The sequence below is a fragment of the Ahaetulla prasina genome, chromosome 16, assembly GCF_028640845.1.
Source record: "Ahaetulla prasina isolate Xishuangbanna chromosome 16, ASM2864084v1, whole genome shotgun sequence".
Classification (NCBI taxonomy): domain Eukaryota; kingdom Metazoa; phylum Chordata; class Lepidosauria; order Squamata; family Colubridae; genus Ahaetulla; species Ahaetulla prasina.
The window spans coordinates 13,209,097-13,226,687 of record NC_080554.1 but is presented as its reverse complement, the minus strand read 5'-3'; the positions used below and the strand labels follow the sequence as shown (position 1 = coordinate 13,226,687).

Genomic DNA, 17,591 nt, shown 5'->3' with positions numbered 1-17,591 from the left:
GAACAGTTGTAGGAACTGAGCATGGCTATTTATTTATTTATTTTATTTATTTAGATTTTTATACCGCCCTTCTCCCGAAGGAGTCAGCCAGACAAAATAAACAATAATATTACAATATAAATACTATTAAAATACAATTAAAAAACTTATTCAATTGGCCAGGATTAAAAATTTAAAATGATAAAACCCATATAAAATTAAAAACCATATAAATCTAAAATCCTATGCCAGTCCTGCGCAAGTGAACAAATAGGTCTTCAGCTCACGGCGAAAGGTCAGGAAGTTGGCGGAGTCCTGTGGGGAGGTCATTCCAGAGGGTAGGGGCCCCCTGGGGGTCGCCAGCCGACATTGCCTGGCCGACGGCACCCTGAGGACGGCACCTCTGTGAGAGCGCACCGGTCGGTGGGAGGCATTCGGTAGCAGTAGGCGGTCCCGTAGATAACCTGGCCCTAAGCCATGGAGCGCTTTAAAGACAATAACCAAAACCTTGAAGCGCACCCGAAAGGCCACAGGTAGCCAGTGCAGCCTGCGCAGGAGTGGTGTCACATGGGAGCCACGAGGGGCTCCCTCTATCACCCCCCCGCAGCTGCATTCTGAACTAACTAACTAACTAACTAACTAACTGGATGCTCTTCAAGGGGAGCCCCATGTAGAGAGCATTGCAATAATCCAAGCGAGATGTCACGAGCGCATGAGTGACCGTGCATAGGGCATCCCGGTCTAGGAAGGGGTGCAACTGGCGGACCAGGCGAACCTGGTAAAAAGCTCTCCTGGGGACGGCCGTCAAATGGTCATCAAAAGACAGCCGTTCATCCAGGAGAATGCCCAAGTTGCGCACCCTTTCCATTGGGGCCAATGACTCGCCCCCAACAGTCAGCCGCGGCTGCAACTGACTGTACCGGGGTGCCGGCATCCACAACCACTCCGTCTTGGAGGGATTGAGCTTGAGCCTGTTTCTCCTCATCCAGACCCGTACAGCTTCCAGGCACCGGGACAGTACTTCGACAGCTTCGTTGGGGTGGCATGGGGTGGAAAAGTACAGCTGCGTGTCATCAGCATACAGTTGATACCTCACCCCAAAACCACTGATGATCTCACCCAACGGCTTCATATAGATGTTGAACAGGAGAGGCGAGAGAATCGATCCCTGCGGCACCCCACAAGTGAGGCGCCTCGGGGTCGATCTCTGCTCCCCTGCCAACACCGTCTGCGACCAGTCAGAGAGATAGGAGGAGAACCACCGATAAACGGTGCCTCCCACTCCCAAACCCTCCAACCGGTGCAGCAGGATACCATGGTCGATGGTCTCAAAAGCCGCTGAGAGTTAATAAATTTATATGGCAGGGTAAAAAGGCGAGGGTTAAAATGAAAATAATACAGGACTCACGGGAAAGAGGTGGCTTAAAAATGCCTAACTTTAAACTATATTATGAAGCAGTAGCCCTTTCAGTAATAAGTGACTGGTTTAATTTAACGGAGGAAAGAATTTTGAATATAGAAGGTTATGACTTGTTATATGGATGGCATGCATATTTATTTTATGAAAAAAAAGTGGATAGGGCTTTTAAGAGTCATGTGTTGAGAAGTGCTCTTTTGCGGGTCTGGAAAAAATATTCTTATAAATTAGATTACAAGATTCCTATATGGGCGAGCCCTAGACATGCAATAGAGAATATAAATATAGAACAGAAACAGGAAATGATAAAGAACTTTTGTATGCTGAAGGAGGTCGATTGCAATTAAAATCATTACAGGTATTAAATGAAGAAGGGAGGAATTATACTTGGTTTCAATATGGGCAAATAAGTGCTAGATGGAAAGAAGATCAAAAAATTGGTATAATGCAAAGGGAGGAAAATTTAATAAAGCAAATTAGAAATCAGACCCAGGAGCATATAAAGAGATTGTATAATGTGTTGCTTGAAATAGATTCGGAAAAGGATTTGGTAAAGGACTGTATGATAAAATGGGCACAGAATATTCAGGAACCAATAATGTTGGAAACATGGGAGAAAATCTGGGTTAGAAATGTTAAGTTTACACAAGCACAGAATTTAAGGGAAAATTTTTATAAGATGTTTTATAGATGGCACTTAGATCCCAAAAAATTATCACATATGTATCCTAATATCCAAGCGAAATGTTGGAGGTGTGATTGTGATGACGCTACATATTTTCATATTTGGTGGACTTGCAAGAAAATTAAGGCCTTTTGGATAAGAATTTGGTGGATTATTCAAAATGTACTGAAGAAGAAGATAAAGTTCCTGCCACAATTTTTCCTTTTGGGAATTATAACGGATTGTACAGGGATTGAGACTAAACTGATTCTGAATTTAATAACAGCAGCAAGACTGTTGATTGGACAATACTGGAAGAAAGAAGAGGTACCTACAATAGAAGAATGGATACTGAAAGTCATTAATTTGGCTGAGATGGCTAAAATCTCAGCTTTTTTAAAAGACAATACGCAGGAAAGATATTTAATTGAATGGAAAAAATGGTTTGATTATCTACAAAACAGATATCAGATTAAGAAATATCAGATTGCCTTTGAATAATTAGAAAGTTATTTTATTTAATGGGGAGGGGGTTGGGAGATGAAAAGCTTTGGATGAGGTTAATTGGATTGGAAGGGAAAATTTTATTCTATGTTTGGTTTATGTATAACAATACCTTGTGATTGACCCGGGAAGCCGGGGGAAGGAGGGGAAGGGGTTTTCTGGGAGGAGGGGAAAAAGGCGAAAATGTCTTTGTTTTTTTTAAAACTTTTTCAATAAAAAAAAAAGAAGAAAAAAAAAAGCCGCTGAGAGGTCTAATAGGACCAGGGCAGAGGAATGACCCCTATCCCTGGCCCTCCAGAGATCATCAACCAACGCGACCAAAGCCGTCTCTGTACTGTATCCGGGCCGAAAACCGGACTAGAACGGATCTAGATAGACAGTTTCCTCCAGGTATTGGGGTAATTGACGTGCCACCTACAACCTTCACCACAGCTGGGTCCAGGGAAGGCTTCTTGAGGAGGGGTCTCACCACCGCCTCTTTCAAGGCAGTAGGAAAAACCCCTTCCAACAAAGAAGCATTAGCAATCCCCTGAAGCCAGCCTCGTGTCACCTCCTGCGTGGCCAGTACCAGCCAGGAGGGGCATGGGTCCAGTAAACATGTGGTGGCATTCAATCTCCCCAACAACCTGTCCATGTCCTCAGGAGCCACAGGGTCAAACTCATCCCAAACAGTCTCAACAAGACGCGTTTCCGACCTCTCACCTGGATCAACCCAATTTTGATCCAATCCATCCCGAAGCTGAACGATTTTATCGTATAGATAACCACTAAACTCCTTGGCACGTCCCTGCAATGGGTCATCCCACACCTCCTGTTGAAGGAGAGAGCGGGTCACCCGAAACAGGGCGGCCAGGTGGTTATCTGCCGATGCAATGAGGGAGGAGACATAGAGGCATCTCGCTTCCCTCATTGCAACTAGATAGGTCCTACTATATGACCTAACTAGTGTCCGGTCAGCCTCGGAACGGCTGGATCTCCAGGAACTCTCTAGGCGTCTTCTTCGGCGTTTCATCTCCCTCAGCTCCTCGGAAAACCAAGGAGCTGGTTGAGACCTATGCTGGGTCAGAGGCCGCAAAGGCACGACACAGTCTAGAGCCCCAGCCGCGGCCTGTTCCCAAGCCGCAACTAATTCTTCAGCCGTGCCGTGGGTCAGACCCTCAGGTGGAGCCCAAGCTCCATCAGGAACCTCTCCGGGTCCATCAGGCGCCTGGGACGGAACCAACGAATTGGCCCCGTCTCCCTGTGGTGTTGAGTGGCGGTCCGAAAGTCCAGACGAAGGAGAGAATGATCTGACCATGACAAAGGCTCGGTGACTAGATCTCCTAAGTCCAGATCATGTAACCACTGACCAGAGATGAAAATCAAATCCAGTGTGCCGCCCCCAATGTGAGTAGGGCCATCAACTACTTGTGTCAGGTCCAAGGCCATCATGGAGGCCATGAACTCCCGAGCTGCTGTCGATGACACGCCGGTCGATGGCAAGTTAAAGTCCCCCATGACCATAAGTCTGGGGGTCTCACCCGCCACCCCGGCAAGCACCTCCAACAGCTCGGGCAGGGCTGTTGTCACGCCGCAAGGAGCCAGATACGTGACCAACAAGCCCATCTGACCCCCTATGGCCCCACTTTACAAAGAGGGATTCACAACCGGCAATCTGAGGAACAGTGGTCTCCCTCGGTTCTAGACTCTCCTTAATAACAACCGCCACCCCCCCACCCCTACCTTGGGCCCTCGCCTGATGGAATGCTCGGAAACCCGATGGGCACATTTCAACAAGGGGCATTCCCCCCTCCGTGCCCAGCCAGGTCTCCGTAATGCCCATAAGGCTAGTCTAGTGAAAAGAATGCCCATAAGGCTAGTCTAGAGAAGAGAAGAACCAGGGGAGGTAGGATAGCAGTCTTCCAATATTTGAGGGGCTGCCCCAGAGAGGAGGAAGGGGCTCAAGCTATTTTCCAAAGCACCAGAAGGCCAGACAAGGGATAATGGATGGAAACTGAACAAGGAGAGATTCAACCTGGAAATAAGGAGAAATTTTCTGATAGTGAGAATCATCAACCAATGGAACAGAAGTTCCTTCAGAAGTTGTGGGAGCTTCGTTGCTGGAAGCTTTCAAGAAGATATTGGACTGAAATATGTCAGAAACAGTGTAGTGTCTCCTGTTTGGGCAGGGTATTGGACTAGATGACCTCCAAGGTCCCTTCCAACTCTGTTAATCTGAATCTAATTCTCTGACAAGTCTGTGTAAGTGACAGAATTCCTGGTCTGTTAATGTGCTTCTTTAGCAGAAGGGAAATGTGCCTCTTTAGTTTATTAATTTTATTATTTATTATTAGATTATTAGTGAGAGAAGAAACCTGAAATTAGTGGGAAAAAGAATTCAGACCTGGTCTGACCTTGAAATGGCTACAGTTCAGCAGGAGAACCTGTGGTAAATCATGATTTTTCCTCCTGCAGATCTTAATTGCCTTATTAATAGACTTACAACAGTTCACTTAGTCCTTGACTTACAACAGTTCACTTAGTGTCTATTTGAAGTTACAATGGCACTGAAAAAAGTGACTTATGACCGTTTTTCACACTTACAACCATTGCAGCATTCCCTAGGGTCATGTGATTTACATTTGGATGCTTGACAACAGACTCACATTTATGACAATTGCGGTGTCCCGGGGTCACGTGATCAAAATTCAGATTTTTTAAAAAATTTGCATTTATATCCCGCCCTTCTCCGAAGACTCAGGGTGGTTTACACTATGTCATCCATTTGTATATTATATACAAAGTCAACTTATTGCCCCCAACAATCTGGGTCCTCATTTTACCTACCTTATAAAGGATGGAAGACTGAGTCAACCTTGGGCCTGGTGGGACTAGAACCTGCAGTAATTGCAAGCAGCTGCTGTTAATAACAGACTGTCTTACCAGTCTGAGCCACAGAGGAGATGTTTGGCAATTGGTTTGTGTTTATGACCGTTGCTGTATCCTGGGGTGGGGTGTCATGTAATCCCTCTTTTTTTAAAAAAAAAAAAGTTTTTATTTTAGAATAGAATAGAATTTTATTGGCCAAGTGTGATTGGACACACAAGGAATTTGTCTTAGTGCATATACTCTCAGTGTACATAAAAGAAAAGATACCTTCATCAAGATACAACACTTACAACACTTAATGATAGTCATAGGCTACAAATAAGCAATCAGGAAACAATCAATATCAGTATAAATCGTAGGATACAAGCAACAAAGTTACAGTCATAAGTGGGAGGAGATGGGTGATGGGAACGATGAGAAGATTAATAGTAATAGTAATGCAGACTTAGTAAACAGTTTGACAGTATTGAGGGAATTATTTGTTTAGCAGAGTGATGACATTCGGGGGGAAAAACTGTTCTTGTGTCTAGTTCTTCTGGTGTGCAGTGCTCTATAGCAGTCGTTTTGAGGGTAGAAGTTGAAACAGTTTATGTCCAGGATGTGAGGGATCTGTTTTATAGACAAACAAACATTTAGTACATCAATCATTCCTTCCGTGTGACATCTCGATGTTTTCTTCATGGCGCCATCTTTTTGTTGTTTCTTCTTTCTTCACTTCAATTTAATCTATTACCAATTTTTCACAAGCACAGTATTCTAATTATACCTTTCTTTAACCCGTTGCTTATCTGTCTTTTTTCTAAACAATGGTAAAATTTATCCCATTTCTTAAAATATTCTGAATCCTCTTTTTCTTTGATCATCTGAGTTAATCTATTCATTTCTGCAGTCTAAATTTTTTAAATAATTTCTCCTTCCAGGGGTATTTTCTCTGCTTTCCAATTTTGCGCAAAAACAATTCTTGCTGCTGTTATTACATGTATAATCAAATAAATATTTTTCCACTGATTTTCTCTGGTAGAATACCCAATAAGAACAGCTCTGGTTTTAAGTCAATATGTTGTTGGATCATTTCTTCTAACCAACCCTTTATTTTATTCCAATAAATTTTAGCTGATTTATCTTTAAACATTTTTGCCAGTTTCTCAGGGGGCATATGCCATCTATAAAACATTTTATATTGATTTTCTTTACATGCAGTGGACATTTTTTTTTTTTTACATTTATATCCCGCCCTTCTCCGAAGACTCAGGGCGGCTTACAGTGTGTAAGGCAATAGTCTCATTCTATTTGTATTTTATTTTAATTTATAGTTTATTTCTATTTTAATTTATCTTAATTTATTCTATTTTAATTTATAGTTCCTCTCCCACAATTGTTGCCATTTATCTAGATCTATTGAATATCCAAAAATTTTGGCCCATGCTATCATTGTTTACTTGTTTACTTGTTTACTTGTTTACTTGTTTACTTGTTTACTTTACTTGTTCCTTTTCTAACTCAATACCCAACAAAAAATTGTAAATTTTTAAAATTAATTTATGCTCCGTTTCCGTGAGAATCCTATTTGTCTTTTCTAGGTAAAAACCGTATAGTTTAACATCTTTTTCATGTCTTGTTTGTATTTGCATATACATATACCAATCTAATTCAATCCCCTGTTTTTCCAAGTCTTGTTTCCGCTTCAATTCCCCCCATCTGTTAATAATTCCTTATACCTAACAATATTTCTAAGATTAAAAGTATTTGGATGTATTAAAGCTTCCACTGTTGATAACTATGTTGGAATTTTCATATAATATTTATCTCTAACCTTCTCCCATACTAATAGCAATGCATTTCTTGTATAATGTCTGTGAAAGTACTTCTTCCATAAAAAAATATCAAATAGCATATGAGTAAATTTAGGAAATAATTTGTATTAGATATATTTTTGAAGGAGAGGGGAATTGAGAGTGTGAATAAGCGTGGAGAGACTAGAGATTATAATTTAGGAATTATTTTAGATTATGATTGTTAGTTTTGATACCCTGCATTTTGTTCTGGGAAGTGGGGTGGGGGGTGGGGGGTAAAGGGGAAGGGAATTGGGGGGTTGAGGTTAGTGATGGAGTGATGGTTAATGTACAGGGATTATTGAAGATGTATAAATATAATTAATGTAGGGTCGGGTCTGACCAGTTGCCATTTTAGAACGGTGGGGAGGGAAAAAAGAGAGAGTAGGAGGTAGGAAAGAGGAGAAGAGGAAGGAAGAGGGGTAGAAGAGGGAGAAGAGTGTAGGGTGGAGGGAGGAGAGGAGGTAGATAAGAGAAGGAGAGGAAGGTTTGGAAAGTAAAAGAAGGTAGAAGAGGGAAGAAGGTTAAAAAGGGGGGTGGTGACTGGGCAGGCCCGACTGTAACTATAACTGTACATTGGATGAATTATTTGATAAGATTGTAAAAATAAAACTTTTTTATAAAAAAAAAAAAAAAAAAGTACTTCTTCCATGCCATAAAAAAGCATGCCATCCCAGTTGCAAACCATATCCTTCCAAAATTAATAGTCATGTATTTCTTAATTCCACCCATTCTTTCATCCAAGTCAGTGCTGCTGCCTGGTAATATAGTTCCCAATTTGGCAGTCCAAATCCTTAGCCTCGTGTCTTGTAACATCTTTATACTTATTCTAGCTTTTTTCCTTTGCCATATAAATTTTCTTGTTTAGATGTCTCTTATTAAGATGTTGAAAGTAAGTTTTTTCAAGTTTTATCAGTACTGTCTGCAATAGATATAATAGTCTTGGTGATATATTCATCTTTATGATTGCTATCCTTCCCATAAGTGAAAGTTGCAGGTTTTTCCATTTCTCCAAATCTTTCTCAATTTGTTCTTTTAGTTTATAATAATTATCTTCTTTTATTGTTACGTAATCCCCTTTTGTGACCTTCCGACAAACAAAGTCACAGAGATCTTTAATGTATAATATGAAGAGTGTTGGTCCAAGAACGCTGCCTTGGGGAACGAGTTGTCTCGAAGGTGCCACGTATAAACTTTCTCTCTGTAAAGAGCAGTTCCTGTTGAAACTCATTTCCGTTTGGCTGCTCCAGGAGGTCTCCTCAGGCCACTCCCCCCCTTCATTCCCAGCTATCATGGGCTTTGGCATGGCAGCTGGTCGTATCTGAGAAGCACTAGATTCAGCCTTTGGTCAGGATTTGAAGCAGGATGCAGATTGGTCCTGTGGCATCCTCTGGTGGGGCTTCTTGCTTTCCAAACTGGGCGTTGGGCTGCCAATCAACCCAGTCCCTCGCTTCGGGTTGCCAAGGAAGTTGATGGGGGGGGGGAATGTGCCATGCGCCCCCAGGATTGAGTTTGACCTGAAAGGTTCAGGGGTTTATTTTCATTGGATCCATTTAAAAAGCCTTCATTTCTTGGTCTGGATTAAGGGAGGGGAGACAAGAGACCGAATTCCACAAAAGGCAGAATTCCACTCACTAAGAAATGATATACAACCTAAGAAGAACTGAAGGACATCTTCAGAGGCAAAAAAAAAAAGTTCTACTCTTGTAGTTCTAGCTCCTGGACCACTGGAGAAACTTCTAGCAATGCTTGTTCTTCTCTTTCTCTTCTCGTCCTCCTGCTCTCTCCCTCCCCTTTTCCTTCTCCTTCTCCTCTTCCTCCTCCATTTTATCCTCTCCTCTTCCTCTTTCCTTTTCCTCCTCCTCCTCCTCTTTCTCCATCTTTGTCTTTTCATCCTCCTCCTCCTTCCCCTTCTCCTCTCCTCCTCTCCCTTCCTTCCCCTTCCCCTTCTCTCTTCCTCTTGTTTCCTTCTCCTCTTCCACCCTCTCTTTCTCCATCTCCGTCTTTTCATCCTTTATCCTCCTCCTTCCCCTTCTCCTCTCCCCTCCTCTTACTCCTCTCCTCCTCCTCCTTCCCCACCTTCTCCTCCTTCTCCTCCTCCTTGTCTTTCTCCCTCATCACCTCCTCCTCCTCCCCCCTCTTCCCTGCCCACAATGCCTGCCATGCCAACCTCGCCAACCTTGGATGGTGCCCCGGGTGTGGCTTCTACAGAACCAGCCAGGCTCCCTTAAGCAATGGGTTTCACCTAAGCTTTGAGAAGGAAATGGGTTGGGTAGCCCATTTTTACCCGGGCTCTGGGTTGCAAAGAGCTGGTTGGTGGGCCAGCTCTTCTTCCCAAGGCCCCCAGGGAGTAAAGCCAGACTTGCCAGCACGATGGTCAGCCGAGCAGCTCTAGGAAACACCACGGGACACTCCTGGACAGGAAGCCTGGAAGAAGCCGAGGACAAAGGGAGGAAGTAGCAGAGGAGTTATCTCAGGGCTGCACTCGCTGGCTGTTGATGGAGGGGTGTGTGTGTCTTTTTCAGCTTGGCTCCAAAGGGCCGGAAACCGCACCTCCCCCCCTTCCTGATTTGGCTTAACGTTCACCGTGAGGTTTCCAAAGTGAGGGCTGAGCCGGTCCACACCCACCTGCCTCTACGTGGCCCAGGACGTGGCTCAAGGGCCTTAGTGCCCTTTGGTCTGCTAAGGGCTCTCTATTTCTCTGATTAGCAACTTTGGCCAGGAGATGCTGCCTTTCCCCCAGGGAGTTGCCTGAGCCAGGGATGGTCCTTGTGCGATGTTGTCCTTTCTCTCTCCCAAAAACATGTTTTGTTTGTTTTGCTAGAAAGAAAGCAGAAAGGGACAAATAAACCCGCCCTCTGTTCCACAAATGCTCTTTGAGGACTCCACAGTTTGGATGCGTCCATCCAGACCTTTGCCCCGTGAAGCAAAGGGTTAAGAGAATTCCACGATGACTATAGATTTTGCAACTTACAGCTGAGCAGATCAGAAAAAACGTTGAAAAATATTTAGAGGATGCCCAAAACAGAAATGCCCAGCAATTTTTTTTTTTTGGCTGGCTGAAGCCAATGGGCAACCAGAAGGAAAGGCCTTGCATCGGATTATGAGCATAGGTGCCTGAAGGTAGGACAAGAAACAATGGATAGTAAATAATCAAGGAGAGAAGCAATCTGGAACTAAGGAGAAACTTCCTAACAGGGAGGACAATTAACCAGTGGAATATTTGTGCTTTCAGACGTTGTGGGTGCTTCAACATTCGAGGTTTTTAAGAAGAGACTGGACAACCACCTGTCTGAAATGGTATAGGGTTTCCTGATTGAGCGGGGGGCTGGACTAGATGACCTCTGAGGTCCCTTTCAACTCTGTTATTCCATGCTTTTATGCTTTTCCCGGTATCCCTCTTTACTCTCACTGTAGAGAAGGAAGAGGGGGAGAGGGGAGGGGGAGAAAGAGAAAGAAAGAAAGCATTGTCTTCTAGAAGTTTCTCCAGTGGTCTAAGGACCAGCAAGACTGAACAATTTTTTTTGCCTTTCAAGATATCCTTCACCATTTTTTAGAGTCTCCATCATTTCAAGTTGTCCAAAACAGTGCTCTAAAATTCCCACAATATTTTAAAGCTGTTGGAAATAAATAATTATGATATTATTATCATAATACAATAATATTAATTTTATAATAACATAAATGCTCCTATTATAAATTTTCACTTCTGGAAAACTAGGTTGCAATGTCTTCACGTTTTCCTTTTTCCTGCCAAAGCAGCTTCTGTCCTGCCTTATTCTCGGGGTCAGTAACGGGTTTCACTTACCTTCGCTATTGGTTCGGAACTGTGAGCGCGCACTTCTGCACATACGCAGAACCTTCTGTGCATGTGAAGAGTATCCGTGATTTCGTCCAGTTGGGTGGGCTGAGCCTCTGGCCACCACTGCTACCAGTTCGCCCAAAGTGGGCCAAACTGATAGAAACCCACCACTGCTCGGGGTGCTCCAGAGTTCTTGGGAATGGCTGTTAGAGGGTATTCGGGAGGTGAGGGCACAGGTTGGGAGGGAGGGGTGATTTCTAGGGCATCTCTTTACATCCTTTGCAAAAGGCAACCTTATAGCCCTGCATGACCTAATGTGGGATTTCAGAGATAGTTTGTATTTATGTGTGTGTGAGTGTGTGTGTGTATAAAACAACACGGAAGGTGTCCATCCTTGCCACTTCATCACTAAAAAAGTACAAAAACATCAACCCATGAGGGTGTTGCTGGCACTCAAAGAAAATAACTGAGAAATAGCTTGTTTTTCTGAGTTGCTTTTCCTTTTCTCTCTCTGTTTCAACTCCTACCCTCAAAACGACGCTATAGAGCACTGCACCCCAGAACAACTAGACACAAGAACAGTTTTTCCCCAAAGGCCATCACTCTGCTAAACAAACAATTCCCTCAACACTGTTAAACTATTGACTAAACCTGCACTACTATTAATCTTCTCATCATTCCCATCACCAATCTCTTTCCACTTATGACTATAGGACTGTAACTTTTTGTTGCTATCATTAAGGGTTAATTTTGTACCCTCTGACCATCATTTGTGTTGTAAATGTTGTACCTTGATGAAGGTATTTTTTCTTTTATGTACACTGAGAGCATATGCACCAAAGACAAATTCCTTGTGTGTCCAATCCCACTTGGCCAATAAATTCTATTCTATTCTCTCTCTCTTCCTTTTTTCTTTGAAGTAGATGACATGATTAGAAGTGAGATAAGAAAGAAAGAAAAAGTCTCTTAATAAAGGGTGATACAATTAAAAGCTAGAATAAGTGATAGAAATAAGAGAAGGGCGAATATTAGTGTATACATTTTTATATCATAAAATGAAAGTAATAACAAGAGAAAATGTGGAATAATTGAACAATGATAAACTATAATTTGATACAAGTGTGTAATTAGAAATACATAAACAGATTAATGTAAGGATTATGATTAACTTGATTAGTTTTATTTGTATTAGAATGTAGAATAGAATAGAATAGAATAGAATTTTATTGGCCAAGTATGATTGGACACACAAGGAATTTGTCTTGGTGCATACGCTCTCAATGTACATAAAAGAAAAGATACGTTCATCAAGATACATACATACATCCATCAATGTATGACACCCAGGTGCCACTCTGTTCACACACTGATTTGATATTTTTATAAAAAATAAAAAACTGTAAAAACTTTAAAAAACAAAGAAATAACTGGAAAAAAATTCTCTTTCATCCCAGCGGCTTCAGACTTTAAGGAACCAGAGTTTGCAGCTTGGAATAGATGCCAGTTTGCTTCTGAACGTGACAAAGTCACACGCGCCTGCAGGAAAGGAAGGTACTCTGTGGGTCTCTAGCGCAGTCCTTTACAAGAGATTCCAGTGTATTTCCGAGACTTGCTCATCGCCTCCCCCTCCCTGCTTTCCTCAGCAGACGCTGCTCCCTTTCCGAGCTTCTCCATTGCAGGACGAAAAAGCTATTTCCATGATACCAACCCTGCCAAATAAATTCCTTCCTCCTCCCCCCCCCCCCAGTTCATTTTCATACAGCCATACAGACTTTGGGAAAAGAGCAGAGAAGAGCAACTAAGATGATCAAAGGCCTGGAGACTAAAACTTAGGAGGAACGGCTGCAGGATTTGGGTTTGGCTAGTCTAGTGAAAAGACCTCACGTGATAGCAGTCTTCCAGGATTTATGAGGCTGCCACAAAGAAGAAGAGAGGTCAACCTATTTTCCAAAGTACCTGAGGGCAAGACAAGAAATAATGGATGGAAGCTAATCAAGGAGAGAAGCCACATGGAATTAAGGAGAAACTTCCCAATGGTGAGGACAATTAACCAGTGGGATGGCTTGCTTCCAGAAGTTATGGGTGCTCCATCACTCGAGATTTTCAAGGAGAGACTGGACATCCATTTGTCTGAAATGATATAGGATCTCCTGCTTGAGCAGGGGATTGGACTAGAAGGCCTCCAACGTCCAGCTGTCTTGTCTTGTCTTCCCTCTTCCTTCCCTGCCCTGCCCTGCCCTGCCCTGCCCTTCTCTTCTCTTCTCTTCTCTTCTCTTCTCTTCTCTTCTCTTCTCTTCTCTTCTCTTCTCTTCTCTTCTCTTCCTGTTTTCTATTCTACATTCTCTACTCTACCCTACTCTATCCTATCCTATCCTATCCTATCCTATCTTATCCTATCCTATTCTATTTTTTGCTTCAAAACATCTTCCCTGGAAAGGCTGAGTTAACAGTCTCTCGGGGGTGCTGCGCACAAAGATAAATGAATTGGGGGGGGGGGAAGGGAAGGGAGCACCAAGTTAGGTCCCCCAATACACCCCTTTGTCGTTGTTGGAATAACTGCTTCTCTCCAAAAAATGTCAGTTAGTCTTTTTAGGTTGGAAGACAAACCCAGCCTTCTCCACCAACAAAATGAAATAGGAAAAATGAACTCGGAGTGGCGGTGAGTGTTATAGCTGTGGGGAGGGGAGGGGGCAGAAGATGAACCGCCTTGACGGCCAAGGGTCACATTCAACATGGGGGAGTTGAAGCTCCCACCCCCAGAAGTGGGGACTCCCATCTGGGTGGGGCTGGCAGGATTTTCATGGTGATCGGCCTCTGTTCAGCCTTCGGTTTTTATCTGTTTCCCAGCTCATGGCAGGAAATGGTGCTGTTGCCTTCTGCTATCAGCCCTAGTGGCCTGCAAGACTCTTCTCCAGCGAAAAACTTGAGATCCATGTCCAGCTTTCTCTCTCCACAGCTGAATGTTGACCATACTTTCCAGAATTGCCCCATTTCGGTGACAGCTCCAGCCTCCTCCCTTGTCTGTACTCAGTTTTTCTGAAAGATTGACACTGATTACATGGCGATGGGGATGGAGCACCACCAGGAAATCCTACAGGGGATGATCCAGACTGGGAAGAAAAGGAAAGAAAAGAAAAGAAAAGAAAAGAAGAGGAAGAAGGCACTGGCAAGCTATTTCAGATTCCCATATGCTGATTTCTAAAAATTTTAGAAATTCAGCTGGGGGAAAAAACTATCCCTGTGGGGATGAGACAGTGATTGGTCTCATTCAAGACAACAATGAATCTGCATGCAGATGGGAGGTTGTACAACTAGCCTTGTGGTGCAATCAGAAGAATCTTGAACTAAACACACTCAAATGTGTAGAAATGGTGGTAGATTTTAGGAGAAACCCTCCCATGCTACCACCTCTTACAATACTAGAGAACGCAGTATCAATTGTAGAGACCTCCAAGTTTCTAAGTTCTAGGTTTCAAGACTTAAAATGGACACCTAACATCAAAAACATCATCAAAAAAGCACAACAAAAAATGTTCTTCCTGCACCAACTCAGGAAGCTGATTCAGTTCTACAGAGGAATTATGATTCTGTAATCTGCAGCTCCATAACAATGGTAAAATCCTGCCAGTTCTCTCCGGTTAACGCGAACTGGTAGCCGCCGTGGCAGTGATTCGGCAAACCAGTAGCAGCAGCAGTGCGAGGCTCCTCCTACCCACCCAGACATCATTACTTCCTAGTTTTAACCAGGAAGTAACCCGTTTTTGAGCCTCTGCGCATGTGCAGGCTTTGCGCATGCGCAGAGGGTCAAAAATTGGACCTGACAAGAGGTCACGCCCTTGCTCTGCTCATGTGCACGCGCAGCATGCACACTTCCAAACTGGTAGGGAAGGTAAGTAGATTTCACCCATGCGCCATAACTGTCTGGTTTGGCTCTGCAACCCAACAAGACAGACACAGACTTCAGAGGATAATTAGAATTGCAGAAAAAATAATTGCTACCAACCTGCCTTCCATTGAGGACCTGTATACTGCACGAGTCAAAAAGAGGGCCGTGAAAATATTTACAGACCCCTCGCATCCTGGACATAAACTGTTTCAACTCCTACGCTCAAAACGACGCTATAGAGCACTGCACACCAGAACAACAAGACACAAGAACAGTTTTTTCCCGAAGGCCATCCTCTGCTAAACAAATAATTCCTTCAACACTGTCAAACTATTTACTAAATCTGTACTACTATTAATCTACTCATCATTCTCATCACCCATTTCCTTCCACTTATGACTGTAACTTTGTGGCTTGTATCTTTATGATTCATTTATGTTTCATTTATGTATGAATAAATGATTTGACTGCTTATTTAGTAACCTATGACTATTATTAAGTGTTGTATCTTATGATTCTTTTTGAATGTATTTTTCTTTTTATGTACACTGAGAGCTTATGCACCAAAGACAAATTCCTTGTGTGCCCAATCACACTTGGCCAATGAAGTATTCTAGTCTATTTATGTTAAAGAAACAAGAAAAATTCAGTGCAATGGAGGACCTTCATTTCAAGAGACCACACAAAAACTCCACCCCTTCTCGCTGGCTGACTGGGAGATTCTGGGAGCTGAAGTTCACCCATCTGAAAGTTGCCCACGGTCGGAGGTCCACTCAGTTCTCACCACCCTCAAGGCTTTTGAATTAGATTCCAGGTCCCACTTTCTATTGACATTCACTCCTAACCTTACGTCCAAAGCGTAAGAGCTGAACTAATATTTTGCTTGGAAGGGAGGAAAATTGCTTAGAAAACAAGTTTGGGTAAAACCCTTGGGGATAGTAAGTCCAGGGGCCTCTGCCCTCTCCAATGACCTTGGAGACCTTTGCTGAGTGCTCATAAAGATTTCAAAGCAAATCAGCCAATGACACAACTGCCAAAAAGCCAAAAGCCATCAAAGCCATCCCCTCTTTTTTCAAAGCCCAGAGGGCAGGTCCCTTGGCCCTGCTGCCCACAGCCAACCCCCTTCCATCTTTATTTGGCTTTCTTGAAAACCTGCATTGAGGACAACTGTCTATACATCAGTTTTCCTGGGCTTTTCATTTCTGGGAATCTGTCCAGTGTCTTTGTTATTTTTCCCCTTCCATTTAAGTCTTTCTATCAACTTTGTATTTCCCCCCCTCAAACTTGGGATTTTTGAGCAGAGATTTTGAGCAGAGAAGATCAACCAAGATGATTAGGGGACTAGAGGCTCAAACATATGAAGAACGGTTGCAGGATCTGGTCCTGGCTAGTCTAGTGAAGAGAAGGACCAGGGGAGAATATGACAGCAGTCTTCCAATACTTGAGGGGCTGCCTCAGAGAGGAGAGGCTCAAGCTAGTCTCTAAGGCACTCGAAGACCAGACAAGGAACAATGGATGGAAACTGATCAAGGAGAGATTCAATCTGGAAATAAGGAGAAATTTTCTGACAGTGAGAGTAATCCATCCATGAAACAGAAGTTGCCTTTGGAAGTTGTGGGAGCTTCATCCATAGAAGTTTTAAAGTATAGACTGGACTGCCCCCTGTTAGAAATGATGTAAGGTCTCCTACTTGGGCAGTGGGTTGGACTAGATGACCTACAAAGTCCCTTCCAACTCTGTTAATCTGTAATCTGATCAGGCTTTGTGCTAGTATTTGTGTGTTGAGCCTGCTATTATTCATTTAGCATGCTAGTGTATTGATGTGTTATATCTAAAGTTGGCATATTGTTTTTAAATGTGATCAGCCACCCGGAGTCGCTGTGGTGACATAGGCAGCTATGGAAATCAAAGTAATTGATTAAGTAATAAAGTATCATTTATTAAAATAAATGATGATCTGGGTGCAAATTTCTCCAAATATATTCATTTTTGTTTGCTTGATGGACATACTAAGCAAAAATAAAAAAGAGCCTATTTGGAGAAAATTCCTATATCCATGCGCAACCAAATATTCCCACGAACGTCACTTTTTGTATAGATTTTAATATACCTTGGCAAACTGCAGTAACACCTGAATTTTGCTATTTAATTTCTGTATAGTTTGAACTGGTGGAATGAGAGGTTCCACCATTGGGTTAGCTCTGAGGGCAGAAGAAAATATGAGAAGAAGATTAAAATTTGTTTCCAGGAGAGGTCAGCCCAAACATCGAGATCGTAAAGCAAAATTTGAACAATCCTATGGGGCTTTCAGATCTTCACAGAGGAAAAAAGAACACACTTCAATACTTCAGCAGGGTGGACAACTGTTTAACGCATTTTACAGGTTGTCCTTGACTTATTTCATTTAGTGGCCTTTCAAAGTTACCTGGAAAAAAGGGGGAATCACGTGACCCCGGGACATTGCGACCGTCATAAATATGAGTCAGTTGCCAAGCATCTGAATTTTGATCACGTGACCATGAGAATACTAGAAAAGTCATAACTGTGAAAAATGGTTGTAAGTTCCTCCTTATGAACATTTTTCTTTTTTTCTTTTTTTTTTAAAAAAAGATTTTTTTTCTTTTTTAAAAAACTTTTTT

General features: G+C 42.7%; 2 long non-coding RNA genes across 4 annotated transcripts; one reads left to right on the top strand and one right to left on the bottom strand.

Annotated features, from left to right (window-relative positions):
* Positions 1 to 7,526: 7,526 nt before the first annotated feature.
* LOC131186186 (uncharacterized) lies at positions 7,527 to 15,184 on the bottom strand. The gene is made up of 3 exons (XR_009152318.1): positions 15,070 to 15,184; positions 11,073 to 11,474; positions 7,527 to 8,781 (listed from the first exon to the last, which is right to left on the bottom strand). It is a non-coding gene; the product is annotated as an uncharacterized LOC131186186 (long non-coding RNA).
* LOC131186185 (uncharacterized) lies at positions 10,031 to 15,426 on the top strand. 3 transcript variants are annotated; one of them, XR_009152317.1, is made up of 5 exons: positions 10,031 to 10,387; positions 10,500 to 10,564; positions 12,521 to 13,102; positions 13,647 to 13,725; positions 13,914 to 15,426. It is a non-coding gene; the product is annotated as an uncharacterized LOC131186185 (long non-coding RNA). The 3 variants fall into 3 exon arrangements; XR_009152315.1 differs by lacking the exon at positions 10,500 to 10,564; XR_009152316.1 differs by having other exon boundaries at positions 10,031 to 10,564.
* Positions 15,427 to 17,591: the final 2,165 nt, after the last annotated feature.